Genomic DNA, 9,675 nt, shown 5'->3' with positions numbered 1-9,675 from the left:
CATGGCTAACTCCACTTACCCTGAATGAAATGACTGATAAGCGAGTCGAGGACCAATGAAATTAGGTTACCTTCCTCTCGCAAAGATTAAGTCATCATCCCCTTCAGGGGGACGTCTGATTCATTATTTTATGAATCAAATGTTTTGGGTTCAAATGTGTCATATTAAAAGACCTATCGTGTTACACATTTAGAGATGACAGGATGAAGTTCACACAACTTAGAGATGACAGGATGAAGTTCACACAACTTAGAGATGACAGGATGAAGTTCACACAACTTAGAGATGACAGGATGAAGTTCACGCAATTTAGAGATGACAGGATGAAGTTCACACAACTTAGAGATGACAGGATGAAGTTCACACAACTTAGAGATGACAGGATGAAGTTCACACAACTTAGAGATGACAGGATGAAGTTCACACAACTTAGAGATGACAGGATGAAGTTCACACAACGGTAAAACCTTTGCATGACTGTGTGTGATACAATTCCTTTATTGATATGGGTGGGACAAAGGGTGATTGTGTATTGATAAGCACATCCAAAGCATATCACAAGAAACACACAAGCACACACACACACACAAGCACACACACACACACACACACACACACACACACACACACACACACACACACACACACACACACACACACACACACACACACACACACACACACACACACACACACACACACACACACACACACACACACACACACACACACACACGAGACACCCGCATCAATGACCTCCTCCAAGACCCAAATCTCGTTCTCAGTCTCATTTCCTAATGAGGAGGGTTCAAACCCAAAACTAAATCAGTCAGTTCAGCCTCAATTTGAAACCATGTTGCTCTCGTGCCTCGTTCCTTCAGCACTACTTATACATTTCCTATAGAATCCAGAACTATTTGCATGTGGAAATGTCATGGGATGCATTTTATCTGTTGTTTATGATTTTGTTGGTGGCCCACTCTTTGATGGTATGCACATTTTACAGAGGGTGGATTTTAAGGAGTTAGGATTATATACTGTAACGTGTTATATACGTCTTTTCTACAGGTTTGTTGAGAGTTTGCTAAATAAATAAATAAATAAAACTGTATTAATGTTAAAAAAAATGTTTTTATTAACTTGTAAAGCATTTGAGTAAATAGTTCTCACTCTCTGTGTGTGTGTGTGTGTGTGTGTGTGTGTGTGTGTGTGTGTGTGTGTGTGTGTGTGTGTGTGTGTGTGTGTGTGTGTGTGTGTGTGTGTGTGTGTGTGTGTGTGCGTGCGCGCGCGTGCGTGTGTGCGTGTTACTGTTTCACATTACAGACCACATCACAGTACAGATGCCCTTGTCTCTGTGTGACTCTGTCTGTTCTGTCTGTCTCTCTATCTTTCTGTCCATCTGTGCAGTACTGCTTGTACTGCTGACTATAGCCTGATATACAAACTATACACACATACAGTCAGGTCCAACATGATTGTCCCCCTTGATAAAGATGAGCAATAATATGGGAAATAATCAAATAAATAACTCAAACTGAGCTACTTTGTACTGTCAGAAAAATATATTATTTAATACTAATACAATTGCTCAGAGAAAGATTTTTACGAGATTTTAAATTTTTTGAAAGATAGGCGTCCAAATTATTACCACCCCTAAAGATTCTCATAAATAAAATAAAATTCAATCTCCAGTAACATTTTTTTTTTAAATCTCAGTTTAATTAAGGAACTGTATTGTGGCCTTCCATGGCTTCCTGTTTCAAAGGGGTATAAAATGAGGTAACATTTAAAATCCATATTTCATCCATCCCCACAGGAAAAGGCAGAGAGTTCACAAACAAAAAGAGACAAATATTTGTTGACCTTCAAAAATCTGGCAAACCGGTACAACAAAACAAGAATCATAAAATATACTACTTACCACTATTAGGACAATGAAGAGGTTTAAGACCACTGGAGCAGTGGTCAGCTTGCCTGCTATTGGACGTAAGAGTATCTTGACCCCACACACAGGAAGATGGTTCAGGATGCAAAGAAAAATAAAAGGGCCAAAATGAGAGAATTACACAACTTGGATCCCCAAGTCTCCACGTCTACAATTAGCTGCCAGCTCCAAGCAAATGGGTCATTTGGAAGGGTTTCCGTGAAAAAAAGCATTTATTGACAGCAACCAACACATGTAAACACCTGGAGTCTGATAAAGGGCATTGGCACTTGGATTGGAACTGTGTGCTATGAAAATAGAGCTCTTTGGCGTCCAACGAAGGATGCATATACAAAAAAGAACCTCATATCTACTGTAAAATATGTTGGTGGATCTTTGATGTTTTGCGGATTATTAGGCTTCCACTGGTCCTGAGGCCCTTGTCAAGGCCAACAGCATCATGTACTCTACCAAGTACCAGGACATTTTAGCCAAAAACCTATTTGCCTCTGCCAGGAAGCTGAAAATTGGAGGCCAAGTGGATCTTCCAGCAAGACAATATCCCAAAGCACCCGTTAAAATCCACAAATAAATGTTTGATTGACCACAAAATCTAGATTTGGCAATGACCATCTCAGTCGCTGGACTTTTTGAATTGAAGTACGTAGTCCATAAGCACAGACAGAAGGAGATCAAGGATCCTTGAGTCTCATGGGGATTTATCAGACACGTATCTCCATAGAAACTACAAGGACAAGCACACGGCATCAGAACACTGGGAATAATCCCCATTCCGACTGGCATCATCAGTATTCCGAACACAGGTCCAAATCCACTTCTCTAATTCAGCTCTCTCAGGAACTTGAGATCTCTGGGAGGGAGGGAGGGAGGGAGGGAGGGAGGGAGGGAGGGAGGGAGGGAGGGAGGGAGGGAGGGAGGGAGGGAGGGAGGGAGGGAGGGAGGGAGGGAGGAAGAGGAGAGGGAGAGACGAGGAAGAGAAGGTACTGTATATTTTGGGCACCGTTACAAACTCATCACTGATTGAACTTGCTTCCTCCATCATCAACTATCTCTGTCAACCATCATTTCATTTAAATACACATCCCTCAGCAAGACCACCCTTTTCAAATCAGAGTTATGTTGATAGACGTCGGCCTATCACTGGACACGTGTAGTAATTATTAAATATTTTTTTTAAATAAATAGAATTTGAATAAAACATGCCTTGGTACCTTGGTGTATGTATGTATAATATTTCAATTGTTCTCCATAATGTTTACTTGAAGACTTGCCTAGTTAAATAAAGGTTAAATGAAGTAAAATATCAAAAATATGTTCAATGAGTCCATTCGATGAAGCGGATCTATAGTTTGGAGCACCAGTGGAATGATTTCTGAGCCGTACCTGGAGATCCTTATGTAATGTGGTCTGTCTGTAGCTGGTGTATAGGAGTCAGGCGCAAGGAAAGCAGATATGAGTAAATAAACGTCATTGACTCAAAATACTCACAAACAAACATAAACGTCATTACTCACAAACAAACATAAACGTCATTACTCACAAACAAACATAAACGTCATTACTCACAAACAAACATGGGGGAACAGAAGGTTAAATAATGAACAAGTAATTGGGGAATTGAAACCAGGTGTGTAAGACAAAGACAAAACAAATGGAAAATTAAAAGTGGATCGGCGATGGCTAGAAGGCCGGTGAAGTCGACAGCCGAACGCCGCCTGAACAAGGAGAGGGACTGACTTCGGCAGAAGTCGTGACACCTTAGGGTGACATTTCACAACAGGAAACACGTATGATTAACGTAATGGCTGCAGCCCTTGAATAACATTTACCATCGTCACCAGTGGCAACTGGTCATGTTTTGCATGTTATTTTTGGCATTAATACGTGTCACATATCAGTTTGCACACAATGTAAAAAAAATATATACAGTATATATCATTGAGTTAATAAAACCACATACAAACCATGGTCTCTCTTTTTTGTTTTCTTGAGTAAGGCAGCTCCAAAATGCAGGTGTTTCAGCCTAGTAAGGCAGCTCCAAAATGCAGGTGTTTCAGCCTAGTAAGGCAGCTCCAAAATGCAGGTGTTTCAGCCTAGTAAGGCAGCTCCAAAATGCAGGTGTTTCAGCCTAGTAAGGCAGCTCCAAAATGCAGATGTTTCAGCCTAGTAAGGCAGCTCCAAAATGCAGGTGTTCAGCCTAGTAAGGCAGCTCCAAAATGCAGGTGTTTCAGCCTAGTAAGGCAGCTCCAAAATGCAGATGTTTCAGCCTAGTAAGGCAGCTCCAAAATGCAGGTGTTTCAGCCTAGTAAGGCAGCTCCAAAATGCAGGTGTTTCAGCCTAGTAAGGCAGCTCCAAAATGCAGGTGTTTCAGCCTAGTAAGGCAGCTCCAAAATGCAGGTGTTTCAGCCTAGTAAGGCAGCTCCAAAATGCAGATGTTTCAGCCTAGTAAGGCAGCTCCAAAATGCAGGTGTTTCAGCCTAGTAAGGCAGCTCCAAAATGCAGGTGTTTCAGCCTAGTAAGGCAGCTCCAAAATGCAGATGTTTCAGCCTAGTAAGGCAGCTCCAAAATGCAGGTGTTCAGCCTAGTAAGGCAGCTCCAAAATGCAGGTGTTTCAGCCTAGTAAGGCAGCTCCAAAATGCAGATGTTTCAGCCTAGTAAGGCAGCTCCAAAATGCAGGTGTTTCAGCCTAGTAAGGCAGCTCCAAAATGCAGGTGTTTCAGCCTAGTAAGGCAGCTCCAAAATGCAGGTGTTTCAGCCTAGTAAGGCAGCTCCAAAATGCAGGTGTTTCAGCCTCGTAAGGCAGCTCCAAAATGCAGATGTTTCAGCCTAGTAAGGCAGCTCCAAAATGCAGGTGTTTCAGCCTAGTAAGGCAGCTCCAAAATGCAGGTGTTTCAGCCTAGTAAGGCAGCTCCAAAATGCAGGTGTTTCAGCCTAGTAAGGCAGCTCCAAAATGCAGGTGTTTCAGCCTAGGAAGGCAGCTCCAAAATGCAGGTGTTTCAGCCTAGTACGGCAGCTCCAAAATGCAGGTGTTTCAGCCTAGTAAGGCAGCTCCAAAATGCAGGTGTTTCAGCCTAGTAAGGCAGCTCCAAAATGCAGGTGTTTCAGCCTAGTAAGGCAGCTCCAAAATGCAGGTGTTTCAGCCTAGTAAGGCAGCTCCAAAATGCAGGTGTTTCAGCCTAGTAAGGCAGCTCCAAAATGCAGGTGTTTCAGCCTAGCTCAGTGCTTACTGTGGTGTTGGGGCAAGCCAGCAGTAAACACGAAGCGTATTTTGGGGACACTACGTCACCGTGAAGTCATAGGGGAGACCTCGAAAATTCTCGCCCTTTGATTTCTGATATAGAGTTACATAAGAAGTGCCCATCCAAGAAGGCTCAAGGTCATTGGCTACAGATAAAATGACGTCAAATCACGTTATATCTGCAGTAGCTTTGATTGGACGGACCATGTCCACATCATACATTCAGAATCTTAGCTAGCAGTCATCATCATGAATCAAGTCGAAAATCTACTGGCAAATCCTTTTAATCCTTGTCATATGAAGATAAAGAAGGAAGAGAAATGATAGATTAAACGTATTGGTGCTCATCGGCCATTGGACTTAAACATGACATAACACATTGGAAATTGCAAATTCAACAATGAGTGGTTTGGAAGGAAGTGAGCACAGCAGAACAACTTGAGTCTAAAAATGTATTGTATGCTGCTGCATAAATGATGGAATATGACAGGGAGATATGTATACTGTAGCTTAGAAAGTAATAACGTTACTAAGTGTATGTTGTAAGGTAAGCTGTTAGTAGCCCATGTGCATCACGCTAATCATTTGGTTCCTTTTCCTTTCTTAATTTCACCTACTGTTCTGACTTGGTGGTGCACATGTAGCCAATAGCCTGTTTTAGAGAAATGTAATCATTGAATATTGTAAGAGCTTTCATTGTCTGCTTATACGCTGCCGTTATTTATCCTACAGTTCTGACTTGGGGTACAGGGAGAATACTGTAAGACCGGCCCATGTTCTGAATTCTGTCGCTGTACATTTCAAAAGTGTTGAACAATTAGTTATATGACAACATCGGTCCTAGCTCACTCATTAATGTCTTAATAGAAAATACGGATTGCCTCTAATCCGCTCGTTGTTCTCTTGTGCCATAGTTTGTACATCTCAATTGTCAGTAGAAACCACATTTGTTAAAGCAAGTCAACCATATCAGCTATGTTTTAAAAAAAAGGCATTTTCCTTTTGTTTTGTCTTGTCTTCCCACACACCTGGCCTCAATTCCCTCATTAGATGTTGTGTGTTTAACCCTCTGTTCCCCCCATGTCTTTGTGTGGAAGTGTTTATTGTAAGTGCATGTGCACGTTTTCTCTGGTGCGCGACGGGTTTTGTACCCATTTGTTTGTTGTTCTGGTTTCCGGTGGTTTTATGAATAAAACTGCTCCGTTGATTACCCAGTTCTGCTCTCCTGCGCCTGACTTCCCTGCCGCCAGTTACGCACTCCTTTGCAGTCACATCCGAGTGTATCTTAATTGTCCCTCATGAGGGAGAGTGATGATCGAAATGGCAAAGTCCTTAGTGGAAATCTTGAAATTGAGTTTAAAAACAACCAACCTAAAGCTATTAATGTGCCTATCAAGCTAACACAGCTAGCTAGCCCTCCTGTCAGGTAGCTAGCTAGCTACAGTTACCCATAGCTGACTAGCTAGCCCTCCTGTCAGTTAGCTAGCTAGCAACAGTTACCCATAGCTGGCTAGCTAGCCCTCTTGTCAGGTAGCTAGCTAGCTACAGTTACCCATAGCTGGCTAGCTAGCCCTCCTGTCAGGTAGCTAGCTAGCTACAGTTACCCATAGCAGGCTAGCTAGCCCTCCTGTCAGGTAGCTAGCTAGCTACATTTACCCATAGCTGGCTGGCTAGTATTATAGTTTGGTGATTTATTCCAATACATTTCAGAATTCCAAAAATTATGTTAATGAAGCTAGCTATGTTGTATAGGGTCCCCACTATGCGATAAGGCAAATTTGCCAATGCTAAAATCAATGTCATCTATATATATATATATATATTTTAGGAAGCTTGCATCATCATTTTGTCTGTCAGGATGCTCTCGATGGTGCAGCTGTAAAACCTTTTAAGGATCGGAACGTCCCATGCCAAATCTTTTCAGTCTGCTGAGGGAGAATAGGTTTTGTTGTGCCCTCTTCACAACTGTCATCGTATGCTTGGACCATGTTTGTTTGTTTGTTTGTGATGTGGACGCCAAGGAACTTGAAGCTCTCAACCTGCTAGACTACAGCCCCATCGATGAGAATGGGGGCGTGCCCGGTCCTCCTTTTTCTGTAATCCACAATCATCTCCTTTGTCTTGATCCCGTTGAGGGAGAGGTTGTTGTCCTTGCACCACACGGTCAGGTCTCTGACCTCCACCCTATAGGCTGTCTCATCGTTGTCGGTGATCAGGCTGTTGTGTGGTCAGCAAACTTAATGATGGTGTTGGAGTTATGTCTGGCCTTGCGTAATGAGTGAACAGGGAGTACAGGAGGAGACTGAGCACGCACCCCTGAGGGGCCCCCGTGTTGAGGATCAGCGTGGCAGATGTGTTGTTACCTACCCTTACTACCTGGGGGTGGCCCGTCAGGAAGTCCAGGATCCAGTTGCAGAGGGAGGTGTTTAGTCCCAGGGTCCTTAGCTTAGTGATGAGCTTCGTGGGCACTATGGTGTTGAACGCTGAGCTGTAGTCAATGAACAGCATTCTCACATAGGTGTTCCTTTTGTCCAGGTGGGAAAGAGTAGTGTGGAGTGCAATAGAGATCTAGTAGTGTGGAGTGCATCTGTGGATCTGTTGGGACGGTATGCAAATTGGAGTGGGTCTAGGGTTTCTGGGATAATGGTGTTGATGTGAGCCATGACCAGCCTTTCAAAGCATTTCATGGCAACAGACGTGTGCTACCGGGTCGGTAGTCATTTAGGCAGGTTACCTTGGTGTTCTTGGGCACAGGGACTATGGTGGTCTGCTTGAAACATGTTGGTATCACAGACTCAGACAGGGAGAGGTTGGAAATGTCAGTGAAGACACTTGCCAGTTGGTCAGCGCATACTTACAGTACACGTCCTGGTAATCTGTCTGGCCCTGCGGCCTTGTGAATATTGACCTGTTTAAAGGTCTTACCCACATCGACTGTGGTGAGCATGATCACACACTCATCCGGAATAGCTGATGCTCTCATGCATGTTTCTATGCTCGAAGTGAGCATAGAAGTAATTTAGCTTGTCTGGTAGGCCGGTGTCACTGGGCAGCTCGTGGTTGTGCTTCCCTTTGTAGTCTGTAATAGTTTGCAAGCCCTGCCACATAAGACTAGCATCGGAGACGGACAGACGAGCATTAGTCCTATTAATGCTTTGCCTGTTTGATGGTTCATCGGAGGGCATAGCTGACTCTACCATGGGGCACTCTGTTCACAACATTGACATCAGCAAACCACTTGCCCACATGATGTCATACACATGGTGTTGTGAGGCCGGTTGGACGTACTGCCAAATTCTCTAAAATGATTTTGGAAGCGGCTTATGGTAGAGACATTTAACGTTCAACTCTCTGTCAATATCTCTGGTGGCCATTCCTGCAGTCAGCATGCCAATTGCACGCTCCCTTAAAACTTGAGAAATCTGTGGCATTGTGTTGTGTGACCAAACTGCACATTTTAGAGTGGCACAAGGTGCACCTGTGTAATGATCATGCCGTTTAATCAGCTTCTTGATATGCCACACCTGTCAGGTGGATTGATTATCTTGATAAAGGAGAAATACTCACTAACAGGGATGCAGACAAATTTGTGGCAAAAACGTAAGAGAAATTATCTTTTTGTGCGTATGGAAAATGTCTGGGATCTGTTATATTTTATCTCAGGAAAGATGGGACCAACACTTTATGTCTTGTGTTTATATTTTGGTTCAGTGTGTATATGGTGTCATGGGGCAATAGTAACAATAATACATAGTATTGCTGGCCTTTTACTGTGGTCTTAAAATGGGGTGCATGGACACTATACGGTATAAGAAAAACTATAATTTATGTCGAGGTAAAAGTGGGGGTGGGGGAGTACTCAGTAGGGTCTGTAGAATATGTGGTACATTATACCCAGCAACACGTTCTACTCCACCCACTCCATTGGTCACAATGCCATACGCTATTGGCCTATCAATTACATTTCGGCTTATGGAGAGAGAACTATTTTATATGCAGAGGTAAAAGTATGGTGGGGTGTACTCTATGTGGTCTGTAGAAACCACCTTCAAATGACCCGGTGCTATCCATGGTCCTGAAGTCTATGCCTACAAGCACATAACATCTATAGAAGAGACAGAAATGCTAATGGGGGAGGTATTGCTGTGTATATTCAGAGACATATCCCTGTAATGCTTAGAGAAGATCTCATGTCAAGTGTTATTGAAGTCTTGTGGTTGCAGGTTCACTTGGCACATCTAAAGCCTTTTCTTTTGGGGTGTTGATATAGGCCACCAAGTGGTAACAGTCAGTATGCTTGATAGTGTATGTGATGTAAACAGAGAGGTCTACCTTTTTGGGGACCTGAATGTTGACTGGGTTTCCTCAAGCTGTCCGCTCAAGAGGAAGCTTCTCATTGTAACCGTTGCCTGTAATCTGGTTCAGGTTATTAATCAACCTACCAGGGTGTTTACAAACAATACAAGAACAAGATCATCCACATGTATGTCAC

Source organism: Oncorhynchus gorbuscha, linkage group LG09 (genome assembly GCF_021184085.1).
Source record: "Oncorhynchus gorbuscha isolate QuinsamMale2020 ecotype Even-year linkage group LG09, OgorEven_v1.0, whole genome shotgun sequence".
NCBI classification, from domain to species: domain Eukaryota; kingdom Metazoa; phylum Chordata; class Actinopteri; order Salmoniformes; family Salmonidae; genus Oncorhynchus; species Oncorhynchus gorbuscha.
The sequence above is the reverse complement of the archived record's forward strand: the minus strand, read 5'-3'. Positions refer to the sequence as shown.